At 40.4% G+C, this 26,290-nt stretch overlaps 1 long non-coding RNA gene and 1 pseudogene across 1 annotated transcript; one reads left to right on the top strand and one right to left on the bottom strand.

Moving 5' to 3' along the window:
• Positions 1-5,476: 5,476 nt before the first annotated feature.
• LOC133256782 (uncharacterized) lies at positions 5,477-11,568 on the bottom strand. Its single transcript, XR_009739306.1, has 3 exons — positions 11,417-11,568; positions 9,085-9,218; positions 5,477-8,748 (listed from the first exon to the last, which is right to left on the bottom strand). It is a non-coding gene; the product is annotated as an uncharacterized LOC133256782 (long non-coding RNA).
• Positions 11,569-15,193: 3,625 nt separating this feature from the next.
• Positions 15,194-17,366, top strand: LOC133256494 (large ribosomal subunit protein eL33-like; annotated as a pseudogene).
• The last annotated feature ends 8,924 nt before the right edge of the window (positions 17,367-26,290 follow it).

Here is a 26,290-nt window from a genome sequence, read left to right as displayed (position 1 = left end):
GAAGCATGGGTGACTTTAGAGCCTCAAAATAAAAAAGGCAAAAAACTCAAAAACTTCTTCAATCCAAGTTGACTCCTCAGAAACTGTAGCTACTTTTATTCTGCTACAGGCTTGGGAAATGCCCATTACTCACATGGACTTCTGACAGGTAAATGCTAATCCCTGATGTCTATAGTTATGATAATTACTGTATGTGAACACTGTAGTTGGTATCCATTGTCATCTACTGATACTTCATAGCAAAGAATCCTTAACTTAGTAGGTATCGTATTCCAATTAGCTTATCTCCCTCCCCAATAAAGCAGGTATAATAATAATTCTGTTGTAAAATTACTCCTCCCTCTACTTTGTCTGTCTAAATTCATCTGCCTTCCAGTGAGCTCAACCTTCTAGTGAAGATTTCTGTCTTTGTCTCTCCCCTCCCCACTTTCTGACTCCTTCAAAGACTCCTTTCTAGCTTGACCACCCAGGAAACTGTCTGGATTATATGTTGTGAAATTTGATTACAGTTGATTAAACACATTGCTAAATATTGCCTTGACTTGTTCTCAGTTTTACTTCTGAAAGCATAATCTTCTGAACTAGGCTGTAAGTTTTGATAGGGCAAGAACCATATTCATTAATCCTAGACTTAATAAGAGGTATTAATAAGATTAATAGGATGCTTAATAAATATTTGATTAATAAACAGGTATCAGGATGCAACTTTATTGTTGAGAAACAGGAAATATCATCCACTTAAACTTTTGATTAAAGTTTCCTAAGTTTCAGCTCTGTGACAGACCTTGTGCTGGGCTGCGTAGAGGTTATTAAATATAAAGAGGACATGCACTATCTTAATTTGTAGGAAGATAAAGCATTCACATAGCTTACCAGAAGGTGATGTAAATGCCTTAGAAGTATTGTAAGCAAAGATGAGAGGGGTGAGGATAAAGCTCTTAAAGCTTGTGGTTGAGGAAAAGCTCAGAGAAAGAGCATCTGAGCAGGGCCTTGAATAGGATTTCAGAAGGTGAAGATGGTGGGTAAAAACTGCAGGCAGGGGAACAGTATGAGCAAAAGTAGGGGGATGAAAAATAAACCTCAAAACTTGTATGGGGAGACCAAGAGATTCAGTTTGATTGCAGTGATGTCATAATAGTAACAATGTCTGATGTTTGTTTATGCCTGATTTTATGTTTTGTGTACTGTATCTCATCCTATCCTCCCAATAACACATGAGGTAAGTGCTGCAAATACTCCTATTTTATGGATGGTGAAGCAGAGGCTTAAGATAATTTACCCAAGGCCAAAGCACTAGGTTGGATTCTGACTCTGGAGCTATACTATTTCCCATCCAAGATGTGTGTGGGAGGAAGTGAAAAATAAGATTGGGGATGTTATTTGGCATGTCATATTAAATTGGGCCTTAAACATCAAAACTCAGTTTGGTAAGTAATGTGGAGCTGCTGGAGATTATTGAACAGGTAAGCCACGCACTGAAAGCCAAACTTTAGGAAGGTTAATATGGTGATTGGATGTAACATAGATTGGAGAGGACAGAAATAGAAGATAAAAGATCAAGTAGGTGGTGAATGCAAATGGGAGATGAAAATTCAAAGTCTGAGTGGAGCAGTGAGAATGAGACATAAGAAACTGTTGTGGGAAATATCTCAGAAATAGATTTCTGCAGGGCTTGTCACTCGGTGAAGTGGAGGGTAAAGGAAAGAGTGGATGGTGACTCTGAGACATCAAGCTGAACCCTGAGGAAGTGGCAGCCACGTGGGCAGGTGCAAGGAGGCAAGCAGGGCTGGTTGAAGATGGCTCCCTGAGGTTGGCCAGTGGAGTTGGTGATTCTATAATGGACTATATTTTGGTGGTCATGCACAATAGACAGGGGAGATGCAGGTCTGGAACCCTGGAAAGAGGTTAGGGCTGAGGGTGGAGGGCCAGAGAAAGAGGCTTTTGGAGAAAACAACCCTGATGACCCCTTGATGTCAGCCTTCTAGCCTCCTGAATTGTGAAAGACATTTCTGTTGTTGATGCCTCCCAGTCTGTGGTATTCTGTTACGGCAGTCCTAGAAAACTGCCAACAGTGATAAAGAGCAGATGTCTTTCAAAGCCAATCTCTTGCCAACATCTAGGATAAAGCCTCTCTCCCTGACTTGAAGTAGGGCTTCAGTGAGAAGGGAGACCAAGGGGACTCAACAAGAGCAAATGGAGGAAATTTTCAAGGCAGAAGGATGATCAGTAGTGTCATGTACTGTGGAAAGTCAAAGAGAAAGAGGACTGAAGGCTTTGGCAACTAAGGGATCACCGGATCTAACATAAGAATGGGATAAATACATATGGTAGAGTACTCTGTGGACATGAAAAAATCCAGGTTTTCTAAGAATACTCAAGGATTTGGAAAAGTGCTTATAATATTAAGCAATAAATACATAGATAAAATAAGATTGAGAGAGAGGACACAAACTATATATAACATCCTAATCTTATTTAGTCTTCACTCCTTTTTTACATGAACAAAATACTAACATATATTGGAGTGCTTTCTGGTATTTTCTGCCAGACTCTTCTGCTCTTGTTGAGCTAAGCAGGGTTATATGTAGCAGTGAGAATTGGAAGGAGTTCAGAAGACTAGATTGAAAAGGGCTTGGAGCTACTTGCATGAAGGATCAGGGAAGATCAGGAAGAGGGCAGGAAGAGGCAAGAGGGAAAGGGTGGTGAAAAAGGCAGATGAGTCCAGGTAGGCCAGAGAGTTTGAGAGGGAATCAGAGAAGAGAGACATGGCCTGAGTTAGTGGGACTTGGAGGAGACACAAGAGTCTTCAGATTTTTGCGCTGATATTTCCAGGTCTCAAACAATGTAATTCCTGTGTAGTTTTTTGACAAATGAAGCAAAAGTTGAAATTCATTTTTAATGAATTTTGAATGTTGTATAGACGAATCTTTTCTTAAAAAGCATTTAATGATGGAAAACTTCCAAGCATTCACAAAAGTTGAGAAAATACTTTAATGAACCTGATTCACTCAGCTTCAACAATTATTAGTACATGGCCAATCTGTTTCATATATACCCGCACATGCTCCTCCTACTTCATTACTTTGAAGCAGTCATATCATCTATAAATATTTCAACAGGTATCTCTAAAATAAATGTCCTTTAAACATAAACATTATCATACTTAGAAACCATTAATAATTCCTTAGATTACCAAATATTCAGTGTTCACAATTTGTCAATTGTCTTATAATAATTTTTTTTTAGTTCATTTAAATTGGGATCCATAGTTTACACACTGCAGTTGGTTACTCTACCTCATAAATCTTTTTAAAGCTACCTCTTCTGTTGTTCCTTGAATTTCTTTTCTGAAGAAATCCACAGTATGGATTTTGCTGATGATATTTCCATGGTGCAAGGTCTGGGAGAGAAGCAACAGGAAGTCGATTTCAGGTGGATAGCTGTGAAAGCAGGGAGGGCCCAGATGTGGTTGGGAAGTGGAATGTTTAGCAGGTCCTGTGGAATGGTTGTAATACTTTCTCTAGCAAAACTTGGCAGCTCTGAAGAGAGCAGATGTCCAGTGACCTACAGTGAGGGTTGGTGTTGAGAACACTGGCAGGTAAAAGGGCCAAGGGGGCCAACGATGTTAGTAATGGCAGCACTGATTGGCTTGACGCCAAGATCTCTCTGTAGACTTGCCTGTCCCTGGTCATCATGCCATTGACCTTGATATATAGAGTTCTTGGAAATTCTTTGTCTAGCCAAGGGGGATAGTTATTTCAGCAAAGGCCAAGTTATAAAATTACAGAGCCAGGGTTTACCTTTTTTTGTAGGTTGTTCCACCTTTGCAGCTCTGATTCTTTCTGAATGAGCCACCAGTGAGATGTTAATGGCTCCACAGAGATGAGTTTCCTTTCTCCTCTGTGGTTTACCCACTATCTGAGATTCTTGGCACTGATTACTTTCTCATGTGGGGAGAATGGGCATTTCTGCCTAGCAATTTCCAATCACTGGAGTTGGTTCTTTGACTTTTCAGGTGGGTTCTGGGAACAATTGATCAGTGACCCAGAAAAGTCACCCCCATTCACTCTTTAGGTAGAAGAGGATCTTGTACATGGAACCACTGCTTCTAGTCTTCTCTGCATGTGGCTTTGGAGAATCATTGCTCATGAAAAAGTGAAGAAGAAGTACCTTGAATTCAGGAATATGTTTCCAAAAAGATGGTGTATTTTACTTTTCTAGTACTGCCATAACCAAGTAAAACAAACTGGGTGGCTTAAACAGAAATTTACTGTCTCATAGATCTGGAAGCTAAAAGACCAAGATCATGGTGTTGGCAGGATTGGTTCCTTACAAGGGCTGAAGGAAGAATGTGTTCTAGGCCTCTCTCCTTGGTCTGTAATTAGCCATCTTTTCCCTGTTTCTCTTCACACCATCTTCCCTCTATGTGTGTCTGTGCCAGTGACCATATTTCCCCTTTTTATAAGAACACATCATGTTAGATTAGGCCCCACCCTAATAATACCATCCTGACTTAACTAATTACATCTGCAATGACCCTAATTCCAAATGAGGTCACATTCTGAGGTACCAGGGGTTAGGACATCAACATGTGAATTGGGGTGGTGGTTGGACAAAGTTTATCATAACAGATAAATTGGTACACTCCCTTTTTTCTCTCTCCCTACCCACCTCCCTTCTCTAGGCCCTCGTGACCCTCTGCTGGGGGAATTGAAATTGTTTCCGATGATTGGTTGTCTCCTGTTCCTCAACTCCAGTCTACATTGCATATGGTTCATCAAATTCATCTTTTCTAGAATCCCCAATCATGATTCTTGATTCCAAATCATCCGTGGCCCATTGCCTAAAGAAGTGGTTCCAAACTTTCTGGTTTGGCAGAGTCAAGTGGCAAGTTTATAGAAATACAAGTTCTTGGGCTCGACTCTCTTAACATTTTGATTTATAAGGTCTAGACTGTATATTGTCACCCTGCTTATTTAACTTATATGCAGAGTACATCATGAGAAACACTGGGCTGGAGGAAGCACAAGCTGGAATCAAGATTGCTGGGAGAATTATCAATGACCTCAGGTATGCAGATGACACCACCCTTATGGCAGAAAGTGAAGAGGAACTAAAGAGCCTCTTGATGAAAGTGAAAGAGGAGAGTGAAAAAGTTGGCTTAAAGCTCAACATTCAGAAAATTAAGATCATGGCATCCAGTTCCATCACTTCATGGCAAATAGATGGGGAAACAGTGGCTGATTTTATTTTTCTGGGCTCCAAAATCACTGCAGATGGAGACTGCAGCATGAAATTACTCCTTTGAAGGAAAGTTATGGCTATCCTAGACAGCGTATTACAAAGCAGAGACATTACTTTGTTAACAAAGGTCCGTCTAGTCAAGGCTATGGTTTTTCCAGTGGTCATGTATGGATGTGAGAGTTGGCTTATAAAGAAAGCTGAGAGTCAAAGAATGATGCTTTTGAACTGTGGTGTTGGAGAAGACTCTTGAGAGTCCCTTGGACTGCAAGGAGATCCAACCAGTCCATCCCAAAGGAGATCAGTCCTGGGTGTTCATTGGAAGGACTCATGTTGAAGCTGAAACTCCAATACTTTGGCCACCTGATGTGAAGAGCTGACTCATTTGAAAAGACCCTAATGCTGGGAAAGATTGAAGGCAGGAGGAGAAGGGGACAACAGAGGATGAGATGGTTGGATGGCATCACCGACTTAATGGACATGGGTTTGGGTAGACTCCAGCAGTTGGTGATGGACAGGGAGGCCTGGCATGCTGTGATTCATGGGGTCACAAAGAGTCAGACACGACTGAGCGACTGAACTGAACTGAGCATTTTTTTCAAAGATCTCCAGATAATTTTAATCATCAGAACAACTGATTTAGAGAAGAGAATCAAATCCATCACAATCTGATCAAAATTTACTCTCCAATTTCACAATCCTCTATAATTTACCAGGCTCTAAAATTGCTGACAATTCTGCCCCAATATATCTTCATGTTAGACCACCTGAGGAGGTTCTCTCTCCTGACCTACTTCTCCAACTGTCTCTAGTCCTTCTCAAGTCCCATCTTTTCTTTGACGTCTTCCTACAACTCTGTCTTACTGTTACCACCCCTTTCTTGACCTCCTATATATTCTTATCTGTGCTACTTGCTAGGCAGAGAGCTCTACCTTGTGAAGGTTCATAGGCTAGGGCTGAGAAGGCCAGGGCTGAGAAGACCTTAGAGAATACATGTGTCTCAAAGGTCCTCAGAGTTCAGAGGAAAAAATGGAGGCCTCAACATGATATGCTCAGGGACACACAGTAGTATAAAACAAGAAATGGTTCAGGGTATGACTTCAAACAAAATGACTGAGTAAAATCCTTAGGCTTCATATCCTTTTCCCTACTACACACAATCAAGCAGTTATTGACTGACAAGGAAATGGGGCAAATATATTTTCTGCAGAGACTGTGGCAAAGAAGCTCTGGAGTTGAGAACTCAGGTGCAACAGAGGGCAGAGCAGAGTGCCATATTGAGAAGAGTGCCATTAAGTGAGAATCCATATACTTAGCAGGCTCTCCAATCATCAGAAATACCTAAAATAAAAAACTAAATTATTTCTATCTGGAGAAACTGACCAGTCCAAAAATAAATACTGACAGAATGGATTTATTTTTAAAAAAATTGGCTAGTTTTCAACATGCTCCATCCATACACACTGATCAGCCTTTTGGTTTCTTATTTTCACATGTGAGTAAATAGTCATGATCATCAGAGACACAAAGAACCAACCAACCAAAGCTTTTCCGGAGAGGAGTACAAGAAGGAAAAATAGGTTACATATAAAGGACTGGGAGATGGAATGACGTAGGACGTTTCAACTGCAACTTGGAAAATAGAAGATAATGGAGCATTACCTTCATTATTCTGGGGAAAATAGTTTTCAACTTAAATTTTCTTACCCAAACTATCTATAAAGACCGAGACTAGGCCAATTCAGACAAACACTTATCTCCCATGCCATACTTTCTCAGGAAGATACTGCAAGATGTGAGTCTCAAAAAACAATTAAACCAAGAAGAAGAAGCCTAGAATTTAAAATATAGAGGATTCAACATAAGTGAGAAGACATTCAGGATGATAGAAAAGGAAAGTTCCAGCACAACAACCAAGCAACAGGCCTCAAGAAGAAACAGCCAACCTGGAGCAGGCTATAGAGCTCTGGGAGGAAAGAAATTTAAAGAACTAATGGATCATCTGATACATTTGATTTTGTGGACTATTGTATTAAAAGCCTCTCTCTCTCTCTCTCACACACACACACACACACACACACAGGCTCTTATGGAATATGGGAAGACTTAACCATAGAAATAAAGAAACTAAATAGATGAAAATATAAAGTAGGAGGACAAGAGGGATGTGGTCAAGAAAAGAACTGGGCTCATAGACTCTTGATGTGTTTGTTTTGAGAAGAGTTTTATATAGTTCTATGAAAGAATTTTGGGGATAAAATTGAGAACACAGCAAGATAAGACAATTATTAAATTCAAGAAAAAGAGAAAGTCATGTAAGAAAGGAAATGTTATCATGTTCAGAACATGACTCAGCTGTAAACAATAGTACATACCAACCATAACATAATTGATAAACATTGATTTAACCAAAAATAGAAATGTATGCTATATTGTAATCATTAGGGCAAGATAAGTGTGTGTGTGTGTGTGTGTGTGTGTGTGTGTGTGTACATGCCAGTTATTACATGATTGTGTCTTAGCTTTGAACCCACCCTTCTGCACTTTGCTCTGTAATGCTAGGACTAGAACCCTGCACACCACAATTTTCCCTTGCCAGCTGGCTCCCTGTTAGTCTCTGTCAAATGGGAACAAGAAGAATATTGCAGAACTGGAGGAGAAACAAGCTTATATCTCCCCCACTTGCTTCCTTTTCTCTCAATACTCATTTATTCATTCAATTATTGAACGAAGATTTGAGTGACTACTGCAGGCCAAGCACTGTTCTAAGGTGTTTAAAATTCATCAGTGACAATATTTCTGCCTTCTAGTAGAGACAGAGCTTATCTTCTAGTAGAGAGAGAGATAATAAACAATGTGCGTAATAAACAACAGTGTTGTAGGAAAAAAGAAAGAACAAAGCAAAGTAAGAGTGATTGGGAGTGCATGAGTGTTACAATTTTAAATAGGGCGGTCATGATAGAGTTCTTTGGGAAGAAGATATTTGAGTAAAGACTTGGCCTTAAAATGAAAGTAGGCTTGGCATGTTCAAGGAACAGTCCAGGGGTCAGTGAGAACGGATTGAAGGAAGGGAGGATGAAAGAGAGAGAAAGATAAAATTGTTTACCTTTGGGAGAAAGGAACTTGAGGTGAGGAAGGTTTGGGCAGATTGCTTTTCTTTGTTTTAAGTGGTATACAATCTTTTGACTTTTTAAACCATGAATAAGTGTCAATTTTATACAATTAAAATTTAAAACAATGAATTACAAATTGCGATATGGAAAATCCCATGGACAGAGGAGCCTGGTAGGCTGCAGTCCATGGGGTCGCTAAGAGTCGGATACCACTGAGTGACTTCACTTTCACTTTTCACTTTCATGCACTAGAGAAGGAAATGGCAACCCACTCCAGTGTTCTTGCCTGGAGAATCCCAGGGACGGGGAAGCCTGGTGGGCTGCTGTCTATGGGGTCGCACAGAGTCGGACACGACTGAAGCGACTTAGCAGCAGCAGCATCCTGAATTGGATCCTGGAACAGAAAAATGACATTAGAGGAAAAGCTGGTAAAATCGGAATAAAGTCTATTCAACCAAAATGTGCTAATACTATTTTCTTAGCTTTGACAAATATATCATGTACTATAAAATGTTAACATTAGGTAAAACTGGATGAAAGGTATATATTAATTCTCTGTATTATGTTTGCAACTTTTTGGTACATCTAAAATTATTCCAGGATAAAAAGTTTATGTAAGAAAAATTTGAAACAACCAGAAAACTGAATCAGGTGGTAAGATCTTGCCCTTTCTTTACCCCCAACTCCCAGCCCTGCAGCCTTTTCTGGGTTTGAGCAGTGAGTTATTTACCCGGCAGAAAGATATGATTTACTCATGGCCTGGGCTAATCCCCAGATGGAAGGGAAAAGGCTGGTAGGGAAGAATTTTGGATCACACCTATGGAACATCCAGCTCACTGATCCTTGGTGAATGACATCCAGAAGCTGAAAAGAAGAAACCAGGACAGACCTTTTACACATAAAAAATATGAACGTGCCAATTCCCTTAAGCTTTTAAGAAAGCAGAGTACTAAAAATATCTTCACAGAACTTTACTCCTTGTTTCATCTCTGTCTCTAGAGAGCTTTAAAATTAAAGGAGTGGCTTAAAAGTAGGAAAACTCCAGATCCTTGATTCAATGACTTTTCCCTCACTTCAGACTTTCTAAAAGCTTTTGGTGGAGGTGCCTGTTTAGGTGAGTCTTGTTGATGTTAAATATTGTCTTATGTTAGTACTTTCCACCTCTACTTTTATATTCATTGGTGTATGAATTATTTTAAAAAGTTGTTTTAAAATTTTTAGATAATTATTTGATGTTAGGAAAAAAAGCTTACTCTTTGGTGTCATTACTCTGAGACTATCAACTTGCTACTCTTCTCCCGGGTGAGTCTTTTCTTAGTATTGAGGAGATCATTTTCTGTTCATGGTTCTTCCACATATTCTGCTTCTACCCACAATTCCTCTTCTCTTTCTGGCCCTTACCTTTTTGGAAATAAAAGCCAGAAAGGAAAGTATTTTGCATACTATTTTTATTTTCTGTCCTTCCTACCACATACCTCCCTTGAAGTAGAGCAGGCTACCCCTTAAGTTGGGGTGAAAGAAAAAGGGGAAGAGAAAATGAGAGAGAGAAAAATAATGGACATTTCAACATTTTATCCAGCCACATTTAAATCCACTTTTCTGGCATGTAGGAGTCTGTATATATATTTATATATATATATATACACATTTCTGGGATCATGAGCAATTAAGTGGTGATGAGTAATCAGCATTCAGAAGCTCCTTTTGATTTTGTTTTCCTCATACTTTTAAAAACCTATGTAAGAAACACATATTCAGTGTAGAAAAATAAAAAGACAAATATTAGACTAAATTAAAAATTACTTGAAATCTCAGAAATAATCCCCCTACTCTAACTTACCATCAACCAGTCAGTGGAAGAAACCAAGAATAGAAATAAGGAATGAAGCACTGAAGCATGTGAAACTCCAGTTCCAGAAGATTCTGAGACTCAATGCCTGTCTTTCTTGGGGCTTGGTGGTTTCATGTTTTGCCACGGCTGATGTACAGTGTCACATTAACCATCCCTACTGGATAACACTCTTTGGTTGTAAGTGACAAAAAAAACCCAACTCAGGTTTATTTATACAAAAATAAATAGAAATAGGATATCTGCTCAAACTGTATAAATCTGAATGCCAGCACTACATGATCTTTAGCATGTTACTACCTCTTAAAGCCTCTGCTTCCTCATCTGGAAAATGGCACGTCTCTTCTTGTGAGATTGTTACAGGGAAATGAGGCATGTGCCTGGCACATAGTAACCACTCCATGAATGGTAGCTAGTGTCTGCAGTAATTAAATAGTATTTGGTTTCTTGAAGAGTGGGGAAAGTTGTGTGGCTAGCATTTTACTACTAGAGGAAGTTGAAAGGCAGGAAACGGGGAATGAGGCAGAGCTTTCCTTCTCATGTGTTCTTATCCTCATGAAGTCCACCACGACTATGCAAAGATTGCTGGTGTGGACAGCCATACGCTGACATCCTATCTTACCCACAATGCCCTGAGTGACTATTTCCTGATTAACAGGCAGACTTCTGTAGCCAGAGTCCAGGAAAACTCCATATTTCATCAATCATGAAGGGAGACTTTGCCAGAGCTTATCTGGAGAGCTGAGAACTCTGCAGTTTGAGATGGTGATTTCTACATCTCAAAAGGATGCCGAAACCTGTGTCAGACACCTCTGACAGCTTAAAGCTGCTCCTTCTACCCAGGGTACCATCAGGAAGAAATAAGTTTCCCCCTCTATCCCTCTTGAGTTCTTGTGGCTGAACGAACAATAAAATTGACACAAGAGAGATTAACAGAAGAAGAAAAGATGAGTTTAATTCATGTTCATGGAGGTCTCATTGAAATGGGACCTAAGAAGTAGCCAAAGAAGACAGCTTTTATACTTTTTAGAAAAGAAACAATAATTTTGAGAGGAATTGGCAGGAAGAAGAAACTTAGGTTTGGGTGCTTAATTAGTTAGGAATTTAAGCAAAGTTTGGGTTTGGGTGGAAGATTAGTAAATAAATAATAAATTTTGTCTAAATAGGCTTCTTGGCTTTGAATTCCCTGTCTCTGGTCATAAGGATGTCCTACCTTTTGGAGAAGGAAATGACAACCCACTCCAGTACTCTTGCCTGGAGGATTCCATGGATGGAGGAGTCTGGTAGGCTGCAGTCCATGGGGCCACAAAGAGTCAGACATGACTGAGCGACTTCACTTTCACTTTCTACCTCTTAGTATAGGGAGGGCACTTTTCATATGGGAGATTTATTTCCTACTTTCAGGGAGACAGAAAGGAAGGTCAAAGTGTCCCTCTTGCGTAAACCATTTCTTAAGTAACTTTAATTCAAAAATAATATGCCATTGAGACATGTTTTAGGGTGGCCTGCCCTGGGCCCCAACAGCACACTCACACTTGCTGATTATGTCCTATGTCTATCTTTTTGTCTGCTGCTGCTACTGCTGCTAAGTCGCTTCAGTCGTGTCCGACTCTGTGCGACCCCATAGATGGCAGCCCACCAGGCTCCCCCGTCCCTGGGATTCTCCAGGCAAGAACACTGGAGTGGGTTGCCATTTCCTTCTCCAATGCATGAAAGTGAAAAGTTAAAGTGAAATCGCTCAGTCGTGTCTGACTCTTAGTGACCCCATGGACTGCAGCCTACCAGGGTCCTCCATCCATGGGATTTTCCAGGCAAGAGTACTGGAGTGGGGTGTCATTGCCTTCTCTGTTTTGTCTTTAGGGTCTACTTAATAAACCAACCAGAACTTTGTAAAAACATTTTCAGAAATGATTGACTAAAATCTCTAATTCATAGGTTTTTCAACTTCTCTTACTAAAAATTCAAAGTTTCTTAATGGAATACTTATTAAAGTACACTGGGATATAGTCCATTCTTATCTCGGAACCAAATCAATGTCAATGCCTCAATCAGAATTTGTGATGAACCAACATGTACAAATCTTCAGATCTGCCTTGAAGTGGGCTATAGGCCCCAAAAGGAAAGTACCATTTCTCATGAAGTCCCAGAAACAGGATGGTGAGACCATAAGATGCTGTCTCTTTTCACACACCAGTTCTGTAGTCCAGGTAGAGCTGCCACCCATTTGAATCATGGCAGACAGGTTTTTCCTAAGTATGGCTAACTGAGTTACAAACTATAGCACCCCACTCAGTCCATTTGTGTGTCTTTTTTTCCTACCAAAATAAAACTCTCCATTAAAACTGAACAGCGATTGGACAATTTCTAATCTTAAATCTCTAATCTTATGCATGAAAGGCAACCTGCAATTTAGAGCAAGATTTAAAGAGGTAGACACATCTCTTAGACTTTTTTCTTACCAATCTGCTTCAATAGATGGGAATCTTTGTTTAAACTGACTCCAGGTCTTTCTCTGTGTTTGAAGAAAACACTAGTCTTTTGTGGTTTCTCCATGTCCCAGTTGCAACTTCCGGAACCCTGATAAGTGTCACCAAAGTTGTAATTTATAACTTTTGGGAGGCCCAGGCTTCCTCTGAGTGAGACATTTATCAGTCTTTGTTATCAAACCACTCGTTTCTTTGCTCTATGTGTTAAAGAAAGCATTTTTCTGCTCCTGGCGACTTGGCAAAACTCTGAATAAGAGAGCAGGATTATGGTCATAGCAGGTGCGTACAGCAGGGTTCTTCCCAAACTCCTTCCCTGTGGTCCTTTTCTAAACAGGAGTCATTGATTTCCCTATTCAAAGAGGCTGATCTATTTTGCCCCGTCATGAGACAGAGAGTAGCTTAAGGAATAAATTTAGTGTCCGAATGCAGCAGATTCTACTTTCAAAAGTTTCCAGGACTTCTCTGGTGGTCCAGTGGTTAACAATCCACCTGCCAATGCAGGGGACACTGGTTCAGTCCCTGGTCTGAGAAAATTTCACACGCTGAGGAGCAACTAAGCCTGTGTACTGCAACTACTGAGCCCCTGAGTCTGGAGCCTGTGTTCCTGAACAGGAGAAGCCATTGCAAATAGAAGCCTGCACATCACAAGGAAAAGTAGCTGCCCCCCTGCCCAATCCCCTCCGAAAGCCTGGGCAGCACCCAAAACCAGCACAGAAAAAAGAAACAAAACCCAAAAACCCACACAGAACGAAACAAAAACGTTTCCAGATTATTATTATTTTTTAATTATCCGTTTAATTTTATTCTGGCTGCTGCACAGGCTTTCTCTAGCTGCGGCGAGCAGGTTGAGTGGTTGTGGCTTGCGGTCCCCAGAGCTTGTGCTCTGTAGTTGTGATGCACAGGCTCAGCTGTCCCATGGCATGTGGGAAGTCCTCCCCACACTAGGGAAGGAACCCATGTTCCCTGCACTGACAGGGGGATTCTTAACCACTGGACCACCAGGGAAGTCCTCCAGACTACTTCTACCACAGCCATATTAATTTCTTGAAATTAATTTTTACTTTTGTATAGAAACATATAGCTTTAAATATTAAATTATTCCAAAAGTCTCATAAGGAAAAACAGCTACCCTTGTCCAGTTAACTTTATTTTTTAGTTCTTTCTTTTCTTTAGTATTTATCTCTATTTTTCTATGGATATGCATATATGTAATTGGTTGGATGACTTAACTATGGGCTTTCTCACTAGTTAAATGGATATTGCTTTCTTGCTACTTCCTTCTTTTTTCCAGTACTCAAATTCTTGGTTAAATCCATTTCCAGTATTGTAATTATTATGATTATATAAATACTGTTCATTGCAAAGCCAAAAACTGTTCCTCCTTTCCTGTAAACATTTTGATATTATTAGGGTTAATAATTGCTCCTCCACCCCTCTGCCCTCTTTTGCTTAAATGTCTTGTTTCTAATGGTTGGATTCTTAACACAGTTGTTCACATAGTTAAATGTATCAGATAACTTCTCAGATAACTTTCAGACAACTTTTCTGCCTCCATTATCTAGATCCAAGCAAATGTCTTACTCTCTGGGCCAGTTATGTAGCTACAGCTCTGGAACTTCCCTTCATAAACCTGGAAATTGCCTGTGCCTGAGTCTGATACCTAGATGACATGACTTTCTCTTTTGGGATGTATTAACTGCCTCATTTTTCATGGATCACATTTTCAAATAGCATCTTGAGAAAAAAATACATGGGAGAAAAGTCTTTTGAGACTTTTCAAGCCTGAATTTTCCTTTATCTTCATAGCTGATAGATAATTCAACTGAGTATAGAATGGACTGAAAATGTTTTTTTTTTTTTCCCTTAGAATTTTGAACACATTCTTCCATATTTTCTAGTTCCTTATATTACAGTGGAGGAATGGCCCTTCTTATTCATAGTTATTTTGATATAACTTTTTCTTTCACTTTAGAAACCTCTATTCATCCCTGGTGTTCTGAAATGTTAGCATGATGTGGACCTGTATTCTTTGTACTGGCACTCAGTGAGCTCTTTTAATCTTGAAACTCAAGTCTTTTGGTACAAAGAATTGTTCGTAAATTATTTGCTTGATGAATATCTTCCTTTCCCAATTATCTGTTTTCTGTTTCTAGAATTCCACTTGTTCTCATCGTTGTTTTTCACCTTGAGGATCTTTTTCGAATGTCTGTGAATCTTTAGCTGTTTGTTAAGGTTTGATTCGATCACTAAAAAGTTAATCAGGGCTCTGTGTGCATATGTAGGATTCTTCTGGTGATCTTCACTGTAGGACTGTGGTTCTCAATAGGGACAGATCCCATAAAAGGCATTTTGGAAGTTGTGAGAATTTTTAAAAGAGTTATTGGGGTTCTGTGACATAAAAAGAGATATACATATTTGGTCTTTGCTCCTGGTTCCTGACACAAAGCTCCAAAAACCTTTCCAATTTCCTGAGTAATAAGCATGCTAGGAGTGTCTTACTCACGATGCAGGATGGTCACCAGAAGGTCCAAGTCATGATTAGAGGCTTGGAAATTTCCTTACCTCCTATCCTCTGGGGAGAAAAGATGGGTTAGATATTGAATTAATAATCAATCATGTCTACATGCTGAAGTTGCTATAAAAATTCCTAAACTATAGTGTTCAGAATGTTTCTGGGTTGGCAAACAACACTGAGGTGTTGGGAAGCTGTGCGTGTGTGTTAGTTGCTCAGTTGTGTCCTACCCCATGGACTGTAGCCTATGGATGTAACCCTCCCGGCTCCTCTGTTGTTGGAATTCTCCAGGCAAGAATACTGGAGTGGGTAGCCATTCCCTTCTCCAAGGGTTGGGAGGGTGACACATCCCAAATTCCTTGGGGACAGAAGCTCCAGCGTTCAGGACCCTTCCAGAATTCATCTTATGCACTTCTTCATCTTGCTGTTTGTCTGTATCCCTTATCATACTCTAAAAAATAAACTTTTAAATGTCAGCTAATGTTTCTCTGAGTTTTGTGAGTCACTACAGAAAATTATCAAACCTGACGAGGAGCTTGTGGGAATCCCGATTTGATCAGAAGTACAGGTGACAACCTAGGACTTGTGATCGGTGTTGAAACGGGGGCAGTCTGGTGAGACTGAGATATTAACCTGTGGGGCCTGCGCTAATTCTGAGTACTTAGTGTCAAAGCTGAATTGTAGTATGACTAATTGGTGTTGGAGAAATTAGTAGGTGTGAGGAGGAACCTCACACATTTGTGACAGTGTTATGAATGTAGAGAAATGAAGCGGCCTGCTAGTACATAGTATATGGGGGACAAAATGCTAGCTGACTTGCCAAACAGTCCCATAAAACAAAGACTGCCATAGGTCTAGGGTTGCCAGATAAAATAAGGTCACTCCATTGAATTTCAAATGTCAGATAAGCAACAAATATATTTTTTGTATCAGTATGTCTCAAATATTGCCTTTTTATCTGGCAACTTCCTCTGTGTTCTATTTCACTCTTAATGTCCTCCTGGACAGTTATGAAGTCATTTTTAGTTATTTGATTCAGGATATCGACACTATTTAATATAAACACACCAAATTTTTTTTTTTTGCATAGATTTGCTGTACCTTGAGATTGCCATAGATTTTAATTTCTTCTTTTTTTTCATTTCTAAGAATATAGCTACCATATAAAACCAGGGTGACTGGACTTTGTCTTGTTTTGAACTTGATCATAGGTTGTTGTTCACCATTTAGAGAGACATATCATGGACAGTAGCCCTACTTGTGATCAAATATGCTGATATTAGTTTGCAGTTGTAGTTGTCTTACTCATGGGGATTCAAATCTACGAAATACAAAGAATCATAAGAGACTACGAGTAACAGTTACACTCCAACAAATTGAACAACCTAGAAGAAATGAATAAATCCCTAAAAACAACAATCTGTCGGGACTGAACCATGATGCAATAGAAAATACGAACAGGGTAATTACTAGTAAGGAGATTGAGTGATTAATAAAAAAACCTCTTGAGGCTCAACTATTTGCTCCTGCTGAGACACTGGTGTGGCTCCAAGGCTCTACCAGCTCATGATTTCTATGGATTCCAGCAACAGAGAGGACAGGATTGAGGGGATATGGGACTGATGGTGCTAGTCCCCTGACCTTCAGCCTGCTGGGAACAAGACTTCTAAAACAATAAATGTGTCTGGAAGGCTGTGGTCCAAGGCTATTTTTGCTGGTTTTAATCAGGGTCTATGGAACCAGAGGGAGCACACAGCTCTCCTGAAAACTGAAGGTGTGTATGTCCAAGATGAAATTGAATTCTATCTGGGCAGGAGATGTGCTTATGTGTACAAAGCAAAGAACAACACAGTAACTCCTGGCAGAAAATCCAACAAAACCAGAGTTATCTGGGAAAAGACAACTCACACTCAGGAACAGTGGCAGAGTTCATGCCAAATTCGGAAGGAACTTTTGTGCTAAGGCCATTAAACACAGAATTCATGTGATGCTTTTTCCTTCAAAGATTTAAATTTATTGAAAAGTGAATAAAAATGTAGATTAAAAAAAAGCAAATCTCTCAACAAAAGAAAGTCCAGTGCCAGATGTCTTCACTGGTAAATGCAATCAAATATTCAAAGAAGAATTAGCACCAATCTTTCTCAAACTTGTCACAAAATAGAAGAGGAAGGACTCTTACAATCTCATTTTATGAGGCCAGCATTACCCTGATGTCAAAATAAGACAAGGATTCCACAAGAAAAGAGAATTACATGCCAATATCCCCGATGTACATAGAGGCAAAATCCTCAACAAAATATTAGCAAATCAAATTCAACAAAACATTAAAATGATCATTCACCATTATTAAGTGGGGTTTATCCCAGGAATGCAAAGATGGCTCATCATCCACAAATCAGTCAGTGTGATATACTACATTGACAAAATGCAGGGTAAACATTGTATGATCATCTCGATAGATGAAGGAAAAGCATTTAACAAAATTCAACTTATGATTAAAAACTCTCAACAAAGTCGGTATAGAGGAAACATGCCTTAACATGAAAAGGCCATATATGAAAAGTCCATAACTAGCATCATACTTAATGGTGAAAGCTGAAAACTTTTCATCTAAGATCAGGAACAAGACAAGAATTTACCCTCATCACTTTTATTTGACATAGTATTGAAAGTGTTAGCCAGAGCAATTAGGCAAGAATAAGAAATAAAAGTTGTCCAAATTGGAAAGGAAGAAGTAAAACCATCACTAGTCGACATGATATTATATGTAGAAAACTCTAAAGACTCCATCAAAAAATTGTTATCTAATGAACAAAAAATTAGTTATCTAATGAACAAATTCATGAAATTTGTAGGATACAAAATCAGTACACAAAAATATGTTGCATTTCTAAAACAGTAATAATGAGCATTGGAAAGGGAAATTAATAAAACAATGCCATTTGCAATTGCACCAAAAAGAATAAAATATCTAGGAGTAAATTTAGCTAAGGAGGTAGAAGACCTGTGTACGGAAAAGCACAAGGCATTAATGAAAGAAATTAAAGAAGATTCAAATAAATGGAAATATATTTCATGCTCATGGACAGAAATAATTAATAATGTTAAAATGTCCCTAATACTCAAAGCAATCTGGCACAATCTAGCAATCAAGCACATTCAGTGCAATGCTTATCAAAATTCCAATGACATTTTCCATAGAAATTGAACAAACAATCCTAAAATTTGTGTGGAACTATGAAATACTCTAAATAGCCAAAGTAACCTTGAGAAAGAAGAACAAAGCTGGAAGCATCATGCTTCCTGATTTCAAATTATATTACAAGCTGCCGCTGCTAAGTCACTTCAGTCGTGTCTGACTCTGTGTGACCCCATAGAAGGCAGCCCACCAGGCTCCCCTGTCCCTGGGATTCTCCAGGCAAGAACACTGGAGTGGGTTGCCATTTCCTTCTCCAATGCAATAGTAATCAAAGTAGTATGGTATTGGCGTAAAAACTGACACACAGACCCATGGATCAGAATTCTGATAAAGGGATCAGAATAGGAGCCTGGTTTATAGCCATACCACCTTGAATGGACCTGATCTTATCAGAATAGGGAATCCAGAAATAAACCATATATTAATTTATGACAAAGGAGCCAAGAATACACAATCGAAAAATTGGACAGTCACATGGAAAAGAATGAAAATGGACCAGTCTTACACCACATACAAAATTAATTCAAAATAGATTAAAGACTTAAATATAAGACCTGAAACCATAAAACTCCCAAAAGAAAACATAAGTGGTAAACTCCTTGACATTGGTCTTGATGATGATTTTTGAATCTGACACTACCAACAACAACAAAAAAAATGAAAGCAAAAATAAACAAGTGAGGTAACATCAAGTTAGAAAGCTTCTGCACAGTAGAAGAAATCATCAACAAATTAAAGTAAACCTACTGAACAGGAAAAAATATTTGCAAATCATGTATCTGATAAGGGACTAATATCCAGAGTGTATAAAGACCTTATAAAACTCAATATAAAACTCCCCACAAACAATCCAATTAAAAAATGAGCAGAAGATCTGAATAGACATATTTTCCAAAGACATACTGATGATCATCATGTACATGATAAGAAGATACTCTACATCATTAATCATCAGGAAGATGCCAATCAAAACTGCCTACCCATGTCACCTTATACTTGTCAGAATAGATATTACCAGAAAAAATCAGAGATAACAAGTTTCATTGAGGATGTGGATAAAAATGATCCCTTTTGTGCTGTTGGGAATATAAATTGATACAGCCACGGTGAAAGTTCTTCAAAAAATTAAAAATACAGCTACCATATTGTCCAGCAATTACAGTTATGGATATTAATCTGAAGAAGATGAAAACATTAACTCAAAAGGATATAGGCACCTCCATGCTCGCTGAAACATTGTTTCCAATAACAAAGATACAGAAACAACCTAAGTGTCCACCAATAGAGGAATAGATAAGTAAATTGTGGTATATAAATGCAATGCAATATCATTCAGCCATAAAAAATGAATGAAATCTTGCTATTCGTGACAACATAGATTGACCTTGTGGGCGTTATGTTAAGTGAAATAAGTCAGAAAGAGCAAGTTTTTTTCTCTCTTATATGTGAAATCTAAAAAAGAAAAGAACCCACCCCCACCAACCCAAACACATTTATAGAGAACAAATTGGTGGTTGCCAGAGGTGGGGATTGGGGAGCGGGAGAAATGAGCAAACTGTTTGTATTTTAGGTTAAATAAATTGAACTTAGAAATAGAGGAGAGAACTGCCTTCCCCTGAGATAAGAGAAGTGAAGTGAGAAGTGTATGTGCAGCCCATGCTTCTCCACATAGCCGGAGATAGGTAAGCCACTGATCGGAGAAATGATTTTGGAATGAGAACATGAGGAGAGAAGAGTAGATCTGAAATAAATGCTCTGGGAAGTATGAAAGGAAGAAATCATTAAGAAGTGAGAGGCCCATCAGCAAGGGCCAACTTGAGTCTGCAACCTCTTATAAGAATCCTCTACAACAAAGGAGAAGCAGCAGAGAAAGTTGAGTGACCATGAGTTAGGAATTGACATGGTAAGCCTGGCCAAAGATTTTCAGGAGGTGAAGAAATACCAAAAACAGTACTGAGGAGTTTTCAGTGGACTCTGTTTAGCTAGAAAGTAATGAATAGACTGGGTTGGAAGTTGTCCACTCTAAGAGAATCCCCATGGACAGAGGAGCCTGGCGGGTTACAGCCCATGCAGTTGCAGAGTCAGATACGACTGAGCGACTAAGCACAGGTCAGCACGTGTTCTTTGCATCCAAATATGGTGAAGCTCTATACAGTTAGTACAAACAAGACCTGGAGCTGACTGTGGCTCAGATTATGAGCTCCTGATTGCAAAATTCAGACTTAAATTGAAGAAAGTAGGGAAAATCACTAGGCCATTCAAGTATGAACTAAATCAAAGCCCTTATGATTATACAGTGGAGGTGATGAATAGATTCAAGGGATTAGATCTGGTAGACAGAGTGCCTGAAGAACTATGGACAGAGGTTCATAACCTTGTACAGGAGGCAGTGACCAAAACCATCCCAAAGAAGAAGAAATGCAAGAAGGCAAAGTGGTTGTTTGAGGAGCTTTTACAAATAGCTGAGGAAAGAAATGTGAAAGGCAAGGGAGAAAGGGAAAGATATATGCAACTGAATGCAGACTTCCAGAGAATTGCAAGAAGAGATAAGGCCTTAAATGAACAATGCAAAGAAATAGAAGAAAACAATAGAATGGGAAATACTAGAGATCTCTTCAAGAAAACTGGAGATATCAAGGGACCATTTCATGCAAATTTGGGTACCATAAAGGACAAAAAAGATTAGCTTAGGGCCCAACAGTAGCAGAAGAGATTAAGAAGAGGTGGCAAGAATACACAAAAGAACTATACAAAAAAAGCTGTTAATGACCGGGATAACCATGATGGTGTGGTCACTCACCTAGAGCTGGACATTCTGGAGTGTGAAGTCAAGTGGGCCTTAGGAAGCGTTACTCTGAAGAAGGCTAGTGAAGGTGATGTACTTCCAGCTGAGCTGCTTAAAGTCCTAAAAGATGATGCTCTTAAAGTGCTGCACTCAATATGTCAGCAAATTGGGAACACTCACAGTTGTCACAGGACTGGAAAAGGTCAGTTTTCACTCCAATCCCAAAGAAGGGCAATACCAAAGAATGTACAAACTATTGTACAATTGCACTTATTTCACATTCTGGTTATGCCCAAAATCCTTCAAGCTAGGCTTTAGTAGTACACGAACCAAGAACTTCCAGATGTACAAGCTGGGTTTCAAAGAGGCAGAGGAATCAGAGATCAAATTGCCAACATTTGTTGGATCATGGAGAAAGCAAGGGAGTTCCAGAAAAACATCTACTTCTGCATCATTGACTATGCTAAAGCCTTTGGTTGCATGGATCACAACAAACTGTAGAAAATTCTTCAAGAGATGGAAGTAACAGACCACCTCACCTGTCTCCTGAGAAACCTGTATGTGGGTCAAGAAGCAACAGTGGCAACTGGACCATGGAACAACTGTCTGGTCAAACTGGGAGAGGAGTAAACAAGGCTGTGTATTGTCACCCTGCTTATTTAACTTCTATGCAGTGTCCATCACGTGAAATGCTGGGCTGGATCAATCACAAGCTGGAATCAAGACTGTCGGGAGAAATATCAACAACCTCAGATATGCAGCTGATACCACTCTAACAGGAGAGAGTGAAGAGGAACTAAAAAGCCTCTTGATGAAAGTGAAAGAGGACAGTGAAAAAGTTGGCTTAAAACTCAACATTCAAAAACTAAGATCATGTCATCTGGTCCCATCACTTCATGGCAAAGAGATGTGGAAAAAGTGGAAGCAGTTGCAGATTTTTCTTTCCCAAATCACTGCAGACAGTGACTATAGCCATAAAATTAAACTATGTTTGCTCTTTGGAAGGAAAGCTATGACAAACCTAGACAATGCATTAAAAAGCAGAGACCTCAGTTTGCTGACAAAGGTCTGTTTAGTCAAAGCTATGATTTTTCCAGTAGCTATGTACGGATGTAAGAGTTGTACCATAAAGAAGGCTGAGCGCCAAAGAATTGATGGTTGCAAATTGCAGTGCTGGAGAAGGCTCTCACTGAGAGTCCCTTGGACTGTAAGGAGATCAAGTCAGTCAAACCTAAAAGAAATCAATCTTGAATATTCACTGGAAGGACTGATGCTGAAGCCAAAACTCCAATACTTTGGCCACCTGATGTGAAGCGCGAACTCACTAGAATAAAGACCCTGATTCTGGGAAAGATTGAAGGCAAAAGGATAAGAGAGCAGCAGAGGATGAGATGTTTAGATAGCATCGCTGATTCAGTGGATACGAATTTGAGCAAACTTAGGGAGATAGTGGAGGACAGAGGAGCCTGATATGCTATTGTCCATGGGGTGCTGAGCACTCCTATTGTTCAGTAGGATTCATGTGAAGTAACTGAAACAATTTATGAAAAGTGCTTAGCAAGGTGCCTCAGTTCAGTTCAGTTCAGTTCAGTTCAGTCGCTCAGTCTTGTCCGACGCTTTGCGACCCCATGAATTGCAGCAAGCCAGGGCACAGAATAATTGCTTAGCAAATGGTTGTTGACGTTGTTCAGTTGCTAAGTTGAGTCCAGCTCTTTTTGATCCCAAAGACTATAGCATATCAGTCTCCTCTGTCCTCCAGTATCTCCCTGGATTTGTGGCTAGGCTTCCCTTGTGCCTGCAATGAATCCACCTGCAATGCTGGAGACCTGGGTTTGATCCCTGGTTTGGGAAGATCCCCTGGAGAAGGGAAAGGCTACCCACTCCAATATTCTGGCCTGGAGAATTCCATGGACTGTATAGTCTATGGGGTCGCAAAGAGTTGGACATGACTTTCACTTCATTTCACTTCACAGATGAGGCTACTGAGACTCAAAGATGTGCAGATGACACCACCCTTATGGCAGAAAGCGAAGAACTAAAGAGCCTCTTGATGAAAGTGAAAGAGGAGAATGAAAAAGTTGGCTTAAAGCTCAACATTCGGAAAACGAAGATCATGGCATCCGGTCCCATCACTGCATGGCGAATAGTTGGGAAAACAGTGGAAACAGTGGCTGACTTTTTTTGGGGGGGGCTCCAAAATCACTGCAGATGGTGACTGCAGCCATGAAATTAAAAGACGCTTACTCCTTGGAAGGAAAGTTATGACCAACCTAGACAGCATATTAAAAAGCAGAGACGTTACTTTGCCAACAAAGGTCCATCTGGTCAAGGCTATGGTTTTTCCAGTAGTCATCTCTGAATGTGAGAGTTGGACTATAAAGAAAGCTGAGTGCAGAAGAATTGATGCTTTTGAACTGTGGTGTTGGAGAAGACTCTTGAGAGTCCCTTGGACTGCAAGGAGATCCAACCAGTCCATCCCAAAGGAGATCAGTCCTGGGTGTTCATTGGAAGGACTCATGTTGAAACTCCAATACTTTGGCCACCTGATGCGAAGAGCTGAGACATTTGAAAAGACCCTGATGCTGGGAAAGATTGAGGGCAGGAGAAGGGGACAACAGAGGATGAGATGGTTGGATGACATCACTGACTCAATGGACATGAGTTTGGGTAAACTCCGGGAGTTGGTGATAGACAGGGAGGCCTGGCGTGCTGCGTTTCATGGGGTTGCAAAGAGTCAGACGTGGCTGAGTGACTGAACTGAACTGAATGTGCCCAAAGTCACTGAGAAAGAACCATATCCTGACAGACAGGCTCCAAAGCTGGGGATTCCACCTGAATTCAAATACTATGCCCTTAAAAACTGTGAGAATTTTAAGTAGAATTGGGCATTAAGGGAAACCTCTCTGGAGGTCATCCTGGCTAGGGCTGTATGAGGAAAGCAGGCCTGCAGAGGCAACAGTGGGGCCGGAAGCACCTGGCTCCCTGCCCAGGAAGCACTCAGGCAGGAGTCTCCCTGGATTGGTGTGTCTGTCGCATCATGGGCTTGCCATCAGGCGACCCAGGTTCAAGTTCCTGGTCTGCTACAATTTCCCTGTGTGGCTTTGAGTGGTGGCTAATTTCTTACTGCACACTGAGGGGGAAGATTTGACTAGACAGGCCGAGTTTTTCTCAACTTTAAAATGCTGGATTCCATGTATTACTTCCCCGGGGGTATTTGTGATGTGGAATTAAAGGCCTTTTCCTGATGTCTCAGGGAGGTATTTTTAGGTCAGTGGTCCCTTCCTAATGCCCTGTATTTGAGCATCTTAAGTTTCTGTCTACCCAAGGGCAGGCCTCTCCTGTGCTAGGCCATGGAAACAGAAAGGTTAAGTAATACTCCCTGCTCTGCTTCAGGCTGAGGGGTTCTAAGGACCGACTCTGGTTTCAGCTTTGCTGGCTGGCAATTGTGACTCACTGTGATTAAGTAAACACCCGGGAACAGGCAGCCCCAGACTTCTCACATGAGATTCACTACTAATTTTTTTTTTTTTAATCCTTTGTTTGGACACAAGCTTCTTTGAGCTCATCTTTGGAATGGAAATGAAAGCATTACTGTGGAACAGGCAGGACAGGAATTGCCCATCAATTGACCTACAACTAGAATATGGAATCCCTGGGCCTTGAGCCCGTGTTGTTTCGCCCTGGCTTACTGGTCTCCTTGCGTCCCTGTCTTCTTCCCTCCCTCTCACTCGTGTGGTCTACCCTCCCTCGTCGACCCCTGCGAGGTACCCCCACTCCCCCAGGAGCCTCAGGAAAATGAGACCCCACCCCCGCCCCAAGAAGTGACCATCCCTGGGGACAAGAAGTGAGTGAGTACGTGTGTGGACGGGAAGGAACAGGAGCTGGAACGGTGCTGATGGGGCAATGACTGCAACAATATGTCTTCTTTGGTCCCTCCGATCAGATTGCACTTCAACCTCAGCTGTCGTTCCAAGTGAACGCTGTAGCTTAGATTTTAGCTTTCTCCCCATCTCCATGGTCTGACGTCTTTTTTGGGGGGAAGGTCAAAGATTCATCTTACCTCTGGATTTATTTCTCTTTGTGTCTCTTCACCTATCTGAAGCTCATCTTCCTCATCCACTCCCTACAAACTACAAGAAAACAAACAAATGAAAAGCAAATATGAGTCTCCTCCCCCCCCTTAACCGTCACTTTCTTTGCCTCTCCTTTTGCAAATTTCTTGAATGCATGAGTCCGGCCTTGCTGTCTTCACTTCATCATCCCCTGTTTGTATCTGACTCTACAGGGCAGTGAACTGTCCTCATGGTCCCCCGTGACCTTCTCATCACTCAATCCCAAGACCTTTTTTTAGTCCTCATCCAATTTAACCTTTTGACAGCATGTGACATGCCGACAGCTGTGCTTTCTCTCCTCTTGGCTTCTGTGACCAATCTTTTTACTGCTTCACCTACCCCTGAGAAATAATCACCTCTTTCTCAGTCTCTCTTGCCATTTTTTCTTCCCTGGCATGGACACAACATATATGTGTACCTACACATGTGTGTTCGTTGCTCAGTTGTGTCCGACTCTTTGCGACCCTATGGACTGTAGCCCACCAGGCTCCTCTGTCCATGGTATTCTTGTCCAGGCAAGAATACCATTCCCTTCCCCAGGGGATCTTCCTGACCCAGGGATTGAACTCAGATCTCCTCATTTGTAAGCAGGGAAGTACTGAGCCCCTGTCTTCTCCTGAAAATAATTTAAACAGACTACAGACATATACACTTCATTAGAATAGCAATAAAGGGAATGAAATGGAAGTGGTGGGGAAGAGTAAATTGTAGCCATAATAAATGAGGAATGCGAAACTTTATGCAAAAGGTACTATAACAGCCTTAGTCTACCCAACAAATCTGATTGTGTGACTCGCCCATTAAAAAGTCCTTGAGTACCCATTATTGCCTAACTCCTTAGCTTAGCCTTTTATTTGTTTATTTATTTGGTTGCCTTGGGTCTTAGTTACGACACACAGGATCTTCGCTGTGCCACGCAGGATCTTTTGTTGTGGCCCACAAGCTCTCTAGTGGTGGTGTGAGGGCTCCAGAGGGTGTGGGCTTCGGTGGTTG

The sequence above is a fragment of the Bos javanicus genome, chromosome 11, assembly GCF_032452875.1.
Source record: "Bos javanicus breed banteng chromosome 11, ARS-OSU_banteng_1.0, whole genome shotgun sequence".
Taxonomy (NCBI): Eukaryota; Metazoa; Chordata; class Mammalia; order Artiodactyla; family Bovidae; genus Bos; species Bos javanicus.
The sequence above is the reverse complement of the archived record's forward strand: the minus strand, read 5'-3'. Positions and strand labels throughout refer to the sequence as shown.